Raw genomic sequence first — 17,985 nt, forward strand, 5'->3', positions numbered from 1 at the left:
TATAAATAGCGATCTGTTGGTGTGGGCTTATAAGACATTTTTTCATTTGTCTTGGATTTGTAATTATCTGCCATTATATACATTCACTTTTAAAAAGATAATATATAATGGACTTCTATAACTGAATTTAATAAACATGAAGTTTATTATATATACTACATATATTATCCATGTCTTTTCTTATCACAACATTGACAAATTAGCATCTTACCTAAACCTCTTGCTGTATATGTCCAACTACCTGACTAGATTGACAGAAAGCCATAATTTATAAACTAAAAAAAACCCTCAGGTGTCTAGAACTGATGTTCTACAAGTTATAAACAGTTATAGCAAGATAAAGTAAACTAATAAAATAAATCTACAGGTATTTTCTAAGCAGTCCTCAATGACTCATACTCTGAAAAGACAGTAATTGTATGATTAAATTGAAACATTTCATGTTTCTGGCAAACAAATGCTTGCTGCTTTTTTTTTTTTTTTTTTTTTTTTTTTTTTTTTTTTTTTTTTTTTTAAATAAAAAGTTCACAAATGGAGCCTGAAGGTAGTGGGTCGCAAATTTTGGTCAATATTATTCAACACCTTTTCCTAAATATATTGTATATAGTAAAAATAAAGTAACTCCAACTGTGTGGGAAAGCATAAAAACATTTATTTCAACATAAGCAGTCACAAATGTTAAAGTTGCATGTATCCCCAACTAAGTTTTCATGCATATTCCTTAGAAAGACAAGAAAAAGTTAATTATTTCACTCTGCTCAGCTGAAATTAATTATTATTGACTGTTGTATCATTAACATTTCATCTTCAAGTGTTGATGAAAATACTCTTCACTCTTCTACAGGTCTGACATCAATATCTTGAGCATTATTAGTTAGATAATATAAATATGTGCAGTGTCAAAAAAAAGAGTAATTTGTAATTTTGCATACACTCCTGATGATTTTCCAGGGTCATGAAATCATAGAACCATGGAATGGTTGAGTTAAAGGGAATCTTAATAGTCATCTAGTTCCAAACCCCTTGCCATGGGCAGGGACACTTTCCACTAGAAGAAGTGTTCTGGGAGCCCCATTCAACCTGGACTTGAGCACTTCCAGGGTGGGACCTCCAGGAAAAAATATGTACTTGAATAAGAGTAAATGCAGGATACTACACTGAGACAAGGATGTGACGGACCTCAGTTTGTGCTTGTTCGGAGAAGAGTTTGGGTAATGTTCATCTCACCATAGAAGAGGCAGGTCAGGAAATACTAACAACAGTATAGCTTGCAAGAACAAAAACCTGATCATTTTGCTCAATTAAATTCTTCTAAGGATTTGATAATAAGGTGACACACTTTAAACACATGCAGATTTGTTGGACAAAACCCTGGGGACCAAAGTAAATGAACACATCTAGGTAGGACCTACTTACTAGGAATAACTGGATTGTTGTGCGTAGCTTAGAAAGTGGAGACAAAGTATAGGTTTTACTAAAGGTTTTCAAGCATGTAAAAGATGTAATTGTTATCTTTTCATCCCATCTGTTACAGTTAGAACACAGAAGCAGGTTTTCATCAAGGAAGATTTAGATTAGACAGTCTGGGATACGTCAGAGTGTTAAAGAGAATGAAACTGGAACCAGGTGGATGTCCGTGGAAAGTGGCAGTGTTTTGATAAGGAACTCCAAAGTGCAATTTATGATGTACTAAGATCCTGATGCATGGTATCTTCATAATCTTTACAGGTATAATAGGATGATTAATTTTCGTTGTTTGCTGGGTCCCATGTTGCTGTGTGATCATTGACCAGACTGCTAGACTACCTATTTTAGGAGATAAAGAAATTAGCCAAATCACATTATTTTTAATGGGAAAAATCTATCCATGATGAGTGTATGCGGAAGAAAACATACCAGAAGATACAGAGTAGCAAAGCAGTCAGAGTAAGTGGTATACAGCTACAGTTGGACATATCATGTAAGGGAGCACTAGGGACACAGTGAAAATGTTGTGACACACTATAATATCATTGCTCAGGTAAATTTTATGTTGAATGTATGCAATGAGTGAAGGTACATCATACCCCTGGTACACATCATGACTTGATCTCTTTTGTGACGCAGGGTCAGAAAAATAATACAAAAACTACACACTCATTCATACAGTAGCTTATTTTCAATTTGGAAATGCTGTACTTCAAAATCAGGCTTCAGGTTTCATGAGATATTAAAAGAGAATTGAATTTGTTAGCTTACATGTCTCCAGCATGTCAAGGGAGGATGCCATGTACGTAAGGGAATATTCAAATTTTATTCTTTCAGGTTCCAGCCAGGGGGCAGCAGTGCACTGTGCAGTGTTCCTCTGGGAGCTCAAGCTGTGGTGCTGTGCTGAGAAACACCCGTTAAAATACACCCATACATTTAATATATGTACTTCCAATAATTTTTAAAAAAATATAGTGTGGCAGCTGAAAGTTAATACATATCTTTTTCACTGGTTTAGCTAAACTTAGTTATCTGTTGAATTTGCATGGCCTTTTCAGTAAAGGACCATAGATCCAAAACATTGTTTTCATTCTTGATAGCAGCATTTAAATCTTAATCTAGTAAAAGGCTTGTATCTATATTAATGTGTGTATGTGTGTTTGTGTGTGTGGATCATCTTTAGAGGTATTGTCTTTAATAACACTGCAACAAAAGTACAAATCATTTAATGGCAGTATTCCATTTCTGTAATTTAATGTAGGCCATTACTGGAATTTCTTTAATGTTTCCATCTTAAATACTTTGGGAGGTCTGCTTCCTTATAGGGTCTTGAATTTTATCTATACTGACGTGTCATTTTTTTCCCATCTGCCGGAGGAAAACCATAAATGCATAGTGAATGAACACACTCTAAATATACCTATTCCAACCACCTTTCTACTTCTGAGCAAAAACATAACTTTACCCAGAATCTGAATTATTGAAATTTAGATACACATTCTAGATAACTGTCAGCATGTGAGATGACAATTTTTTTCAGTGGTTCTGACCACATATATCTATATGGCTTTGCTCTGCAAGTCTGCTACCACAATTCACATTTTTCGATACTGAATTTCTTCACAAAGTTGCAGTATTCAAATCTCAGCAATCCTTTTCCTCCAACACTTTCTTTGCAACACCATGATTTTTTGGTTTAGTTTGCTTGGTTCTTTTTAACTAAAGAGCTCAATTATGTTCAAAATCCTTCAAATGCTCAAAGTAAAAATTGATCCTGCAAAGTTGTTGCAGAATATTAATTTAGCTGCTCTGAAATTCTGCTGTTTTAACACATTTGAATACATTATCTGTGGAAAGCATACCAATGCATTCCCAAGGTATGGCAGTAAAGGAAGTAAAGAGGAGAAGAACTATTTGCAAGCAACTCCACTAAATATGTGTCTTGAGCAATGGGAGTAAGATGTGAAGAGGACTGAGCAAGTGAGAGTGCTTTGTGCAAGGTCTAATTCATCAACTGAGAAAAAAAGACCAGCTCCTAGATGAAGAATGACTGGTTGAAGGTGAGAAATCACTTGGATGAGTTTGTGACTACAGAGCAATTTTTTTTGATTGAAGGTATACAATAACCATTGTTCAATTTAATCTGTAATTTCAGAGTGCTTTTTGATTTCTTTGCTGACACTAAGCTGCCATCATAACAACAATCATAAATAGAGCCTTCTACCATCTCACACTTGACTATGATGTTCCATCCTGGTAATGTTATATCCTTAGGTTTTTGCTCTTTTTGTTGTTGCTGTTTCATTTTAGGTTTCTTGTTTTGTTGTCACCACTTACGGAATTGCAGCTAATACTGGCACTGTTTTGTGTCTCTTCTATACACATTCTACATGGACTTTCTGTAGAATACTAAATTGAATTCAAAGCTATTGTGCTCAAATTCACCCCAGAGAATTTTAGGTACGTTATTGGCACACCTCAGCTAGGAGCTTAGCTCCCATCCACCTCTGGCTGCTTATTGAAACAGATAGAAATTGACAAAGGGCAAAAAAACCCACATTATTTTCTATACTGTATTGTTTAATTCTCAAAATTAGGGCTGAGGACAATGTTACTGAAATCTGCTTTCTTAGATACTGTACAACAGCATGCTAGGTCTGTTTAGGATGGAGTAGATTTCCTTCAAAGGAGCCCACATGGTGCCATGTTTTGGATTTGTGAGTAAAACAATGTTGGTAACACACCAGTGTTTCAGCTGCTGTAGAGCAGGGTTTACACAGCTTCAAGGTTTTCTCTATTTTATATTCTGCCTTGCCAGCAAGAAGTCTGGGGTCGACAAGAAATTGGGAGAGGACAGAGCTGCAATAGCTGGCCCAAATTGACAGAGGTGATATATACAATATAACGTGCTCAGCAATAAATCCAGGAGAAGTCTTTTCAAGGCAGCCACGGCTTGGAGACTGGCTGCACACTGATCTGCTTGTGGGAGGTGGTGAGTGATTGTCTTTGTGTCACTTGGGGATTTTTTTCTCCTTGTTCCTTCATATGTTATGTCCTTACTCTCAAGATCTTCTTGTGTTTGCTGTTCCATTTCTCTCCACCATCCTGATGGGAGGGTGAGTGAGGGTGGTGTGGTTGGGGGGGGCTTAGTTGCTGACAGCAGTCAACATGCCACAAACTGTTACTTGAACATTTGTGCCCCTGGCTTAAGACTCAAGAGGAGTTGCTTAAGGCTTGGAGTTTTTGGAAACGGGAGTAATTGATGTGTAGTGTTGGTGATAGTAGGATTTTTGTGGAAAAGGTGAACAAGTCATGTTTTGTGAGGCCTTATTAGAAGCAAATGTGCTTTTATCCAGATTGTGTCTTCTGAAAGTTGTTTTTTATATTTAAATATTTCTTTGGCTGCAGATGCTTTGCCACATGGTAGCATCACAAGGTTGTTAAAGTTCAGCCTATCGCCCAGCAGGACTCAATGAGCACGTCATTAGAGGGTCACAGCAGAGCTGCACAGTGAAATTATCTGTGCCCCCTGTAAATAAGAGTATTTCACACTGGAGTCACAGTCACAGTTCATGATACAGGTGAGCAAGAAGAACCTCCCAACAAAGCTACACCATAGGGTTCTGTATATTGTACAGCAAATCAATATAAATTTACAACAGAATTACATGCAAAGCATCACTGTAACACATCCTAAATAATGGAGATTCACGATAAGTTTCACCTTTAAGCTCCTGTGTAATATACAATAAATTACTAAGTTATAGCAAGGCCTAGCAAACCCCTTGCTTTATTTGGGATATCATTATTGTTGCAGTGATATGGAGGTATCTGTCATTGACAGGTAGAGTTAAGGAAAATGGTAAGTGGGTTTGACTTTGAGGGTGTACATGGAACGTGGCCACCTGTTATTGCTTCAAATGTGTGCTTCCTTTAGGATGCTCACCATTCTGCTTAGAAATGTGGCAGCTTTGCAACACACAGAGATATACTAAAAAAAGAATTTTAAGCATCAAAGGGCAGTGAGGCAGCCTCTAGCGCAGGTATTCTACACATTGCTCCACCACTGCTGACCTTGCTTGACAGTGAGGATGAACTAATCCCAGGTTCTGTGGGTTGCCTTAATAGCATATGCATTTATTAAATAAATAGTTGAAAGTAACTTTCAGTTCTCCTTTGGAGATACTTTATCATTCCATGAAGTCTTCACTAGACACTGGGAAAACAACATTCACAGGAAACTCTGCAAAACATCACTTTAAAACTTACTTTTGTTTTGATGAATAGCTTCAGATCAGTCACATTTACTTGTGACTAATATTTTCACTGAAAATTTTGGGCAGTGCTCTTAAGGATATGCATACAAAACTCTTTACACTCTAATTTTAGTGTGCTGAGGGTTGAAAAGGGAAAGGAAACATTCATGCAGATGTACAGGCATCAATAAACCAGAAGAATGAAAAAGAAATTCTAATGCTGATTGTGGAAAAGCAAAAGAAAACAGAGATCATATGGCTGCTTCAGGCAAAAGGCTTCATCACCTATACATAGTTTTCTTTTGAAGGAATAAAAGGGATTAATATATTTCTAAAATCTAGAAACTATACAGGCCATTTCTGGGAGCTCCCGTGTAGCCTTTGTCATGGCAAGAATTTTGGATGCCAGCAACATCTCTGAGCTGTCATTTTGCTTGTTGTACTAATAAAACCAAATGCTCAGTGCTGATTTCAGAAGGAGCTGTGTGGAATGACAAGGGAAATGCCAATGTCATCTGGTACCATTTTCATTAATTCTTGAGATGCCACAGAGTATCAGTGGATTGCTTTTGTGGATCTGGGTTGCTTGCTCAGAGGAAAATACATGGTTGAAAAGTCTGCACTACCCACCTTGCAGCTTTGTTGAACAGAAATGGATGTTACTACCACCTGTTATCTTGATAGCAGGGGGACAGATATTTCCATTGATCCTGTCAGAACCAACCATGCAGCTCATACTGCTTTATGCACCTTCACAAATGACAGCCTGCAAAACAAAATCTGTTTTGCCTTATTGGAACCAGTTGATTAATCACACAGTAACTTCCTTGCATTTTACCTGCTATTTTTAACTACAAATCTTGGAAAAAGACAGGGGTCAATCAGTGTTCTCTGCTAGCAGAGGATGTGCCCCTCTGGGTGCACTATGTGAGTTGGAAACTTGTTGCTTCACAAAATCATGAACTTATGGAAATTACATTGAAAGAAGAATTGAAATACTGGCTTTCTCAAAGATGATCCCAAAGGCAAATTCTTCTAACATTTTCTGTGTTTCCACACATCCTCAGTGTGGCACTTCCTGAAGCTGATCAAAGACTGGACACAAAAGTACTTTGTGTGAGCACTAGCACCTGTGTGTTATGTCCCCAAAGCTCTTCTGTATACACAGAAACACAGATAAGTAATGGTACATGGAGGAGAATACATAAATACCTTGCACTGGGTCCTTCTAGGACTATCCAGGACTCATCAGCTCACCATGAGCTGACCTCCACAACCCCAGAGGATCAGAGAGCCCCGTGACATGTGGGAACACTAAGTTAGGACTCAGAGGAAGGGACAGTCCTCCTGGGCCCCTCTCAGGACCGTTCCAGGAATCTGTGTGTGGTGAATATGTGTGTTCTTTGTGTGTGCCTACTGGATGTTTCTGCTCAGCCTCTCTTGGGCCACTGGATCCAGCACAGTACAGTTTCCTCACACATCATAAACATAATTTGTTTTAAAAGTGGGGTTGGACAGATTCTTCTTACAGAGCCATACACAGGATAAATGCCCACAAACTCAGAGCAAAATAAATGGAACAGAAGTCCATATAGCTTGCTTCTGTCACATCATATCTTTTTTAAAGGGCAAGAAGTATGTAGATAATCAAATTAAATTTGACCAGGAAACTCCAAACAGCACACATCCAAGTTGACAGTCAAATATTGGCACCATCTTAATTTTGTCTCATCCAGTAGATAACTATCCCAGCAGTTCTGTACAAACTGCCACCATGTCAACCCATCAAATTCCAGAATATAGCACATACTCCCTGAAGCAATAAAATATTTCCCAAAAGATCCAATGAAATTTGTTTCCTAAGTGAGAGATCTAATGGAAATAGTGTTGGGTAATTTGCTGGTTTTACTGGCCAGATTTCAGTGTCTGAGGGAGCAGACTCACGTATTTGATGGAATTCACACTTGTATCCAGCTTAGTTTTCTGGTGGCTACAAGAATACTTCCAAGAGTTGTGAACATGGAAGAGGCTTTTTTTTTAAAGATTCTTGAGTGATAGAAGAAAAATTCTTCTCAGGTTAACTCTGGAGTGTTTCTTGTTGTCTTGCAAAACTTGAAGTACTGCTGATACCTTTTATCCAAATTATTCAAGTGAGACTTGAAACAAAACCATAAACTATTTTTTCCAGCAGTATTACAAGTGGGCATGGGAACATGAAGAAATGGATAATTAAGCAGCATAGTACTAAGCCTAAAAAAATTAATAAAATGTAATTTCCACCTACTAAGACTGGAAAGAATGTCAAGAATATTTTTATTCTCATTAATTTCCTTCTGTTTTGCTGAATCCTGGTCTTGGAAAGAAGAAAAAACAAGGTACGTTGTTAGTCTTCTGTCTATGGATTTCTGTGTCTTTTTTCTCCCATGCAAGAATAGAATTTTTAATATTTATATATTCTCTAATACTAATCAAAATCAGTGCTATTAATTACCATAATTATATTTAATTATTCTGTTACAGGTTATGTAAAATTAAAAGGTTTTTAAATATCCTCTTTCCATCACTCTTGTGTGTCATTTCTGCTGTTAAGAGCTGTTCTGTCGACTAAGTGCATAATAAATGACATTTTTTATCTTTGTTCAGATTTTTGCTGAGTTACTGCATAGCCACTCCTCTCTACAGCAGATAGACAGAGATATCTTTTAGTTCTGACTGACACAAATGTTGTTTTGTTTTAAGAAAACCATATTTCTTCACCTGTCATAGTGTAGACACTATCTATGTGTATTTAATTCTAAAACCAGTTTGAACTGACACTGTGAGAAAAAAAAAGTAATATTCTCACAGAAAACAAATCACACCTCCACTGAGATACATGAAATCTTATTTATATTAGTGCAAATAATCACAGCATTCTGGTCTTTGTTATCTATTAACCTGTTTGAACTCCTGTCTGTTGCCTCATAAGATTTTGCATTCTTAAAGATAGAAGTGGGAAAATCCCATGAATTCTGCTTTTTCAAAGTCAGTACATCATTTTGATGAGTAAATAATAACAATGAAAGGAATTATTAGCTTTAAGAAGATTTATTCAAGCTCATCTGACATCTTAAACATGATTCCTGACATAATAGGCTACAGTCTCTACTCTGCATATCAGACCTTAAACTGTGATAATGCAAGGGCAATATTTCTTCAGAGCCTTTTCTTTCAAAATCCTCTCTTGAATGCCTTAATATTGCACAGAACTACCTCAAGGGCTAGGAAGACTCCTTAGTACGTAGAGTATTGCCCCTTGTTTTACTTACCCTCATTTTGTATCAGTTTAAATGCACCAATATGAGTAGAGCTTCTCTGTACTTACACCACGGTGACGACAGAATTTAAATCAGCACTTCAGCCCTTAATTTGATCCTCATGTGTGGTCTACTTGGTTATTTTCTTCTGCACAGCAACCTGAAGATATACAATCAGAGTAGTCTACTGCAAGTGATGGCTCTCAGGAAGAGCAGACTTTGGCATATGCACTCTTTTATGCTGTCGCACCCTTGAGGGGAAGCCCAGGGTCTTCAAAACCAGCACGGAACAAATACCATCTGTAGCCTAAGAAAGTGTTACTGACACACAGATGTTGTCGGAGGTGTGATGAAGAGTGATTTTTGTGCTTGCTAGCAGAGTAGATTACATTTTTCCCATTAAGAGGTAAGTGAATATAAGTCATGACTCATTTATATGTTTGTGTTTACAATAATTAACAGGACAAGAGTCTTTGTTCCCCAACCATCCAGAATGGGCAGAGTATAACATGCTCTCGATCCTTACTGGCAGTGGATGCCCAGGTTTCCATCCCTTCACACAAACTGAGGTGAAGCAGGATAACAGGAACCTAGTGTTCATCATTATGATGGAAATGGTTTAGAACTGAAGATGGATCAATTTGGATTAGACATAAGGAAGAAGTTTTTTACAATGAGGGTGGTGCAACGTTGGAACAGGTCGCCAGGAGTAGTTGTAGGTGTCCTGTCCCTAGAAAAATTCGAAGTCATGTTGGACATGGCTCTGAGAAACCTGACCTAGTTGAAGATGTCACTGTTCATTGAGGGGGTTGGACTAGGTAACCTTTAAAGGTCCATTCCCTCCCAAACCAGTCTATGATCAGTATTCATTCTAGTAAAGGACAGCACAGGGTGTGGCCTAGGTCCCAGTGGACAGATCTCTGACAGTTTAAACATGTCCTGAAGATCACATCTGTGCCTGAGGCACACTGACAGCTGTTCCTTCACTAGCATAACCATCTGTTTCAGAGAGAGGGTGGAATCAGGTATGCTAGTTTTTCCATATATTGCAACTCAGAAGTGTGCCAATACAATATATCAACTTCCACATGTATACTACCTTAAAAGGGGGTTTCCTTCCTTTTTTTCCCTTTCTCACTGCTGAATTGTTTCCTGTTCAATGCAAGGGATTCAGTCCCTTACCTCATGCTCATTCCCTTCATTTAGCATATTTTAGAAAGGGAATGCTTGCCTGGTCTCCCTTTGGCAGGCTGTTCTTGCTGATTTGTTGTTACTGCCCTCTTGGGATGGCCCAGGCTCCAATCATGAATTCTATCTTCCCCAGCTGTGCTCTGACTAGGTGAAAGAGGAAGGGCTTATATCTTCAGCTGTGCCCTAGATATATTGCCACTGTCTAAATTCTACATATTGCCTTGCTGGCTGCAGCACTCCTGAGCGTGTAAGTGATTTTCTCTGTTTGCCTGGGCACTTTGTACTGCTCTGCATGACTCATTACTTGTGTTGTGGGACTGCCTGCAGCAGCAGTCTACAAATCAGGAATTACAACTGGAAGCAGAGTGATAGTAAGAGATATAAGGGAGTGTTGTAAGAATTGCAGTTATTTTTTACTGTACTTGCACTTGTGTGTCTGGAGGCAAGCAAGAAGGGAGGTTTGCAGTCACAAACAATTTGGGAATGAAGCCCATGGCTTCTAATAATTACTGAATCCTAATAGGCAAGGTGCAATAGAGATAGCACTTGGAGGCAGGAATATATGGGTTACGATCTATGTAGCTTTGTATACAATTTAAAAAGTCAGGGGTGAAATGATATCCCTTCAGCAATATAATGAATACTCATATGAAGGTCCAAGAAATGAATGTTGAAAATGCTTCATCTGAGGGCCAGAAGCGTTTCACCTCCCTGGGAGTTTTCTAGTGAGTATTTTCAAAATGTGAAAATAAAATGAGTCTATGTGGACACGTCGTAGCTTGAACCTGCATTTGGGAGACTGATACATTGCGAACTGTTCCATAGCAGTGTTTCAATACATCAGATAAATGCCTAATCAGTACCTATGCATTGTGCACAGGTACTTCAGGCTGTCAACAAAAGGACTCAGGATTTGTAGAGGCTTTTACACTGCTTTTTTTCCCCAATCAAGATGAAATAATCTGTTGGATTCATTCCTCATTTTCAAAAGATCCTCATAGTGTAGTTACAATTCAATTAAGTGGTAGTCTGTGTAGAATAAATTACTCTTATGTACCTGTATTTAAACTTTTCAGTTTTTCTGCAAAACCTCACCAAGGGAAAAAAAAGTCTTAGGAATTTTGAAATTTTTCATCAGAATACATTAAGGTGTCCAGTTGTACATTCCTTCATCATGTTGTAGAGTTTTGATTGTGAAATCATCGTATTGTAAATTAGTGATAATATTCCTATTTTCATTCCAGCTTTTAATTTAGCTAACTGCTTATGTAATATCAACTGTGCAAATGGGTATATACTTTTTGATTTAGGAAACTAGCTAAATCAACAAGATCTGAATGCATGTACAATATAAATGGGACAGATAAATATTAGTATTTATTAAAAATATTACAATATCTTAGAATTGATATGTTTTCAGTGGATCACTGTCTTGTCCCAAAAAAACCCAAAAAACCAAAAAAACAAACCCAGAAATGTTTCCCACCCCAGCATAATAATATCTTAATTGTAGTACATTCTTTTCTGAGCATCCCATCCTCCCAAGACAGTGCTGTGCTCTCAGTAGAGTTCCTCTGACATCCTCCTCAGCTTCAGGCAAAAACAGTAAATAATGATAAGACTTGAGTGTTGTACAGCTAAGCACTAAACAAGGTTGTCTCTTCTCATCTCTGCCAGTTGCTTGCTCTCTGATCTTCAGCAATTATTCAGACTGGTTGTAGGTAAAATTACATGTTATGAAAACTATGATATCTTTGTCTACTGTTTCAAAATAGATTAAACTCAATTAAAATCTGTGCTTCCATGGGACTCTCAAGATCTTTGATCTAAACAAAGGTCTGCTAAAACTAATTAAGGACATTAAGGTGAAATTTTCTTTACAGGAACCATTATCTCTATTGGAAGACTTTTCAAAATGTGTATACTTTGAAAAATTATAGGAAAAAAATGTAAAATATTGATTTACAGGTAGGTCCCTGCTAGAATCTTTTTGTGTTATGGCAAAACTAGGTGCAGGTTGTCAGGGGAGGAGAAGGAGTATGTTTGTTAGAAATACTTCTGTTTTAAAAATCATTACATATATTCTCAATAAATAAAACTTGTCTATTTTTATAAAGCTGTGTCAGTTCATCAAAAAAAACCTGTATCAACTAAAAAAGTCACAATACTGAGTAGTACAGTTTTCTGTATTTCTTGTCAGAAATCTTAATGTAAACACAATTATACGAGGAAGAGAATTTTTTGCCAATGCATTTTAGTTGGTTGGAGTGAAGGTGGATATGTTACGTGTTACATTGCCTTAAAGTATTTTTCTAATCTAGATAAGCCAATGATCTTACATTTCCTTTCACTTCTCTTTAGCTTTCCTGGCATTGTCCTGATTTATTTAGGTTTGTGTACTTTTTATTGCAGTTATGCTTCTGAGACTTTTACAATGCTGGTCCTTGCTGAAATCACAATACATCAAGAAGTTGATGGCCTCTCAGACTTCTATATGGAAAGAGTTTTTGTGCAAAAGCTAAGGGAAGTTAGTCAAAATGTTTCAACAGATCAATTCCCTGGCAGTGAAGGAAGTTTCAACTATAGAGGGATTTACTGATCAAAAGGAAAAGTCAAACATTGTTCAGAGTTAAACAAGGGTGCTTGGAAGAGAAAGACTTATTTCTCACTCCAGTAAGCAAGTTAGCAGCTACATTCAGCACAAGCATAAATTTCCTGTAGGCCTTAAAAACCAGGTCATATGGTAGGCATCTCATCAGTTCATTTGGGAGACCCTAAATAAATGTAAACTTGTGCAATGTGTGACGATAATGAAGAAATGTAATTGAGCTTTTGCACCCTTCAGTCTGACAAATATCTTGTTAAGAAATGAGTGAGCATACTTGCTCAGCGACTTATGGAGGGGATCTCCCACGGAATCTCATTGAACTCCTCTTGTTTTTGTGAGGGGACCTGAAAATCTGTTTCAGCCCTATCCTGAAATTTAATGAAAAAGGTGAATTTTACCTTGTGGCTTTAGCGGATCCCCTTAAAAGCTTTTCTTCCTCACCTCCTGCCAGGCCTTTGGGTGCCCACTGAGTCCACAGCAACGGCTGTGCTGTCATCCCAACTTGGCAACCCCCATGCAGGTCTTCCTCCATGCACAAGGTTTTGCAGGAAGGAGTAGGTGGAAACCTGGGCTGGATTTACAGCTGAGTTTCAAGAGGGAACACTCCTATAAGCTAATAGTTGTGTGAACATTTTTGTCTCCTATTGTCTTTCATTTTGCTGTTATAGATATAATATACAAAAATTAAGACAAAATGCCATAACTAATTGCCTTAAGAGAAATGAAAAAATATTATTTACTATATTGATGCTACAGTCATTATGATTTTTATGCAAGACTGTATAGAAGAGACAAGCAGTATCTTTGTAAATAAAGTATTCATAACCATAAACTCATAATGCAAGAAAAAAAGAGGGGAAATAAGGAGGAAAATAATATTTTCTGGTGAAGATCTAGTTTGGCACAAAACATAAAATTTCTTGTTTAGCTCCAGAAAAGAACTTGTGTGACTTTTGTTTTTGTCCAATGATATCAGTGGCCCAATAAAATAATATTTCTCCCTATGACCCCATCTCAAGGTTTTTGTGCAAGAGGAGTAAAACAGAAGTATTATAAAATAATACAGCCGATATTGTTATTGCATTAATCAGGTTATAGAACGCATAGCTACACTAAAAGAGGAAAGACAAGGTGTTTGTGTTGTATTCAAATGTACAGCAAAAGCACTGAGCAGCTTTTGCATGGCAAAGAGAATCTCCTTTCCATCCACTAGATAGAGCTAGGGGACTTTGAGTGTCAGCACAGGGCTTGGCATGGCACGCTTGTGGCTTCTTCCAGGAGGCCTGGTGCTCCCCTGCACTGCCCTGAAAATGTAAACAGACATATTTATAGGCCTGGGTAGGTTTCTCTGTGTGAAAGCTCATTTCATATCATGTGCTGAATGACATGTTGGGGGCAGTGAAATAAAAAGTGGTGTTTTCCTTCTTTTACCTTTTCAAATTTTTTTGTTTGTAAGATACAGCTTATGTATGCTACCTTTCTTCATACTATTAGGGGTTATTACAGCTTCAAATCTTACATCAGGCATACTTTTTTGCCTTACCTGAAAAAATAACTAGAAAGAGAGGTAATTTAACCATTGAAAACACACCTTTTGAAATTTAATGTCCCTCATTTTTAGACCTTATCGCCTCATCAGTAAGCAAGTATTTTTCAAAAAATGTGAGACTAAACATTAGATTCTGAGATTTTGTGGGGTTTGGTGTTTCAGGTTTGTTCCTTTGTTGGTTTTCTTTTTGTTTTGTTTTCACTTGTCAGTTTTCCTATCTTCCTTGGCAAGAATTGTACAAGATTGAATTGGGATCAAATGAGTAAAACCCCACAGATATGGAATCCAAAAAGTGTAGCTTCTCTAATGGTGCAACCGGAGCTATGGAAATAGATTTTCATTGATTTTTTTATACCATCTTAAGGAGTTGGGGTTGTTTTAAAATAAAATTTGCCATTACATTTTATTGAATTAAATAGAATGGTTTAAACTGCTCTATTTTGAAATTGTACTTGTCTCTTATATTCGAAAAGTGCTTTCCCAAAAGTTGCTACACTTGCAAAGGCAAACGCTGGCACAATATAATTGCAATTAAGTAATCCATCTCTCTCAGAGAGAGCTGAGGCTGCAGGAGGCAGATTGGGGTGAGGCCCTGCCTGCAGTCAGCTGGCCTCCTCTTTGGCTCCAAATTAGAAAGCTTTCAACAAGGCCATGAGAGCAGCTAGGGACAGACAGAACAAAAAGAAGACGTTTGAGGGAAAATAATCAGTAGAATGTTTGAAGAAAATGGAATATTCCTGTTCAGCTATATTTATTGGGGTTTTTTTTTTTGGTGTGGTTTTTGTTTGTTTGTTTTTGTTTGTTTGTTGCTTTTTGTATGTGTGTGGTTTGTGCTTATTTGGTGTTTTTTTGGTTGGTTGGTTGGTCGGTTTGGGGGTTTTTTGTTGTTTTTTTTTTGGTTTTTTTTGTTGTTTTTCCTCTTTTGAGTTTATTGCTTGTGTTTTACAGAAAAACTGCATTCAAATGCCTGAGTGGGGAAGGATGGAAAAGGTAGGCATGTAAAAGCAAGGGGGCTACACACTTTATCTGTGGGTAAGAAGAGGGGTGAAAAAAAAGGATAGGTGAGAAACTTTCCCCTGAGAAACGATACTGAGTGATTAAGGAATCCAAATTCCCTCTGCAGAATCCCATCATCCTGTATTTGAAGGTTTTTGTTCCTTGTCTTTTGACCAGGTTACTTTGGTTTTCTTCCTTGCTCCAGGGATGATGCTTCTGTAAACAAACTTGACAGGCTTTAAAGCAAGAGTTACAGCACATGGAGTGCAAAATGTTGAGGACGACAAAAAGAGATTCTACATTAGGATGGAATTCAATCTCTTTCCAATCTCTTCAGTGAAAAGGGGGAATTAGCACTTCATATTTCCCATGGTAGGTTCTGCACATTGTACACTATTTTTGATGATCATAAAAGAAAATATTACATTTGACCGTTAGGCAGTAGAAGTGTGATCTCTTGCCGATAAAAGGAGAAAGCTTAATGGTGTTGTTCCGTAAAAACACAGATGTTTTCCAGGTGTTTTCAAGTACAGTCTCACTCCTTGCATGTGGTTAACTTGGGTTCAGAGTAAGATAATGACAAATAGCCACTGAAGTTTTTATTCTCTCAGGTCAGTGTTTCTCGTACTGAAATTTTTGCAAGAATACCACCAAGAGATGTGTCAGAAAAGTTGAATCTCAAACGTGTTTCTGTTCCTGGTGATATCACATTATGCCTTCAATCCAGGGACTTTATGTAGTACTGTATCAGTGTCTTTATTCACTAAAGTTCATCCACAAACCCCAGCACAGGAATGGAATTGAGTTACTATACTAACTACTAATGTTAATATTGTATATATGTTTTCACCTCTATTCCTCCTGAGAGTTTGCCAGTATAAATTCCCTATACAGCCTTTTTAGCAAAATCCTTCTCTCAAAAAAACCATATATACAAACACACACATGCACATTAACTTCTGACACATCACAGAAATTGCTTGAACCAAAAAGCACAGTATTTAACTATAGGGCTAAGTATTTAACCTTTAGGTTGGCAGGTAGAACAGGGATGCTGGGTCTCTGCCGAAGGAAATTTACATCAGATCTTCTGCTAACACATATATTTCTCATGTGAGAGAAGCAGCAGTTTCCCATGTTAATTTGCTGACATAATATACCCTTCTAAGAGCCAATGTGTACTTATCTGTGTTTTGGTTCTCAGAATTTCATGAACATATTAACTGCAGACTGAACTGCTACTGCCAAGATCAAAGACAGTCATTGCCCTCCTCGGTGGCTGAGGCAGAGATGCTCTTTTCAGTGAACAAGTTCGGTGTTTATTTGTATCATTTTCCAGTGAACAAGTTCGGTGTTTATTTGTATCATTTTCATCCACCTTTTTCACAGACTTAGCCCAGAACCTGATGCTATCTATCTTCAGTGAGACTGCTGAACATGCAAACTCTTTCTTCTGGTCCAAATTTCTCTATGTCTAGCCAGACATAAAAAACTATGCTCATTAGTTCTAAATAAGAAAAGTAGGTCCTGTGTCCTGTCAGGCTTACCATTATATGGACACACTGGAAATTTGACTTTCTTCTACTTTATTTCATAAACATTCCGATATGCCTTCAGACATTTTTCCATATTTTCCCAGTTTTCTGATTTGGGGATCAGTATAATCACAGTTTACTAAATTGTGTGATTCAGAGGACATTCTTGTGTACCGGTGGAAGAAAATAGCAATGGAAAGAGTATTAATTTGACATATATCATATTTTATTTTGCCAAGGTGTTTTCTCAAGCTGAGTAATATTTTTTCACCTCTATGTTTCTTGTCCTGTTTTGTACTACTTTCCTTTAGGTTTAAATTAGTTTTGAATTCTCTTAAAAAACCCAACTGTATGGGAAACAGTAACTTACAGAATTTAGACTGAGCTGTTTTGAGTACTTCCTTTTCTCCACTGAAATAATGCTAGACATTAACTTCACTGAAATTGAGGCATGTGGCTGGACTCTGTCAGTCTTGGTCCTTCCTGTGTGAAGATCCTTCCTGTATCAATAATCTCATTTTATATTAAATGTACAAAGTATGTGTCTACCTCTAAAATAGTTGTCCTGGTCCTTGATTTTCATGCATCTGACCTGTTCTGTACACACTGACTTTAGGTTCAGCATGAAGTGAATTGTACTCTAGTGTACTTACTTTCTCTACATTCACAATAAAGAGATCTCACAGGGTCTAGCTCAAATTCAGACATTCATACTGTAGACAGCTTCATTTGGATAGATTAATCCTGCTAGTCTAATCTACCTGTATATTTTATGTCTCATCTATGTGACAAGAATAATGCTGTTACCCTCAATTGCTGAAACCAACAAAAACTCTGTAAGTACTATTTCAGCTCCAGCAAACTCTATTTAGCACTTGTTCATTACTGAATTATCTAGTACACATGTAAGATCCCATAACTTTCCTTAAGAAGCCAAATGTATTCAGACTGGAGACCTGATATTTGGATCAATAATGGCAATTCAAATAAAAAGTGTGTTTCTTTTTAGATTATACATGTCCTATTCAATTATCCTCTACTGTGTGTTGCTGGAAAAATGTCAGACAAGACATTAACAAGACAATAA

At 37.2% G+C, this 17,985-nt stretch overlaps 1 long non-coding RNA gene across 1 annotated transcript; it reads left to right on the forward strand.

Moving 5' to 3' along the window:
• Window positions 1-10,419: 10,419 nt before the first annotated feature.
• LOC136287821 (uncharacterized) lies at window positions 10,420-17,441 on the forward strand. The gene is made up of 4 exons (XR_010720360.1): window positions 10,420-10,457; window positions 15,316-15,357; window positions 15,569-15,735; window positions 16,568-17,441. It is a non-coding gene; the product is annotated as an uncharacterized lncRNA (long non-coding RNA).
• Window positions 17,442-17,985: the final 544 nt, after the last annotated feature.

The sequence above is a fragment of the Chamaea fasciata genome, unplaced genomic scaffold (genome assembly GCF_029207755.1).
Source record: "Chamaea fasciata isolate MVZ Bird 193981 ecotype frontalis unplaced genomic scaffold, bChaFas1.0.hap1 SCAF_3, whole genome shotgun sequence".
Taxonomy (NCBI): domain Eukaryota; kingdom Metazoa; phylum Chordata; class Aves; order Passeriformes; family Sylviidae; genus Chamaea; species Chamaea fasciata.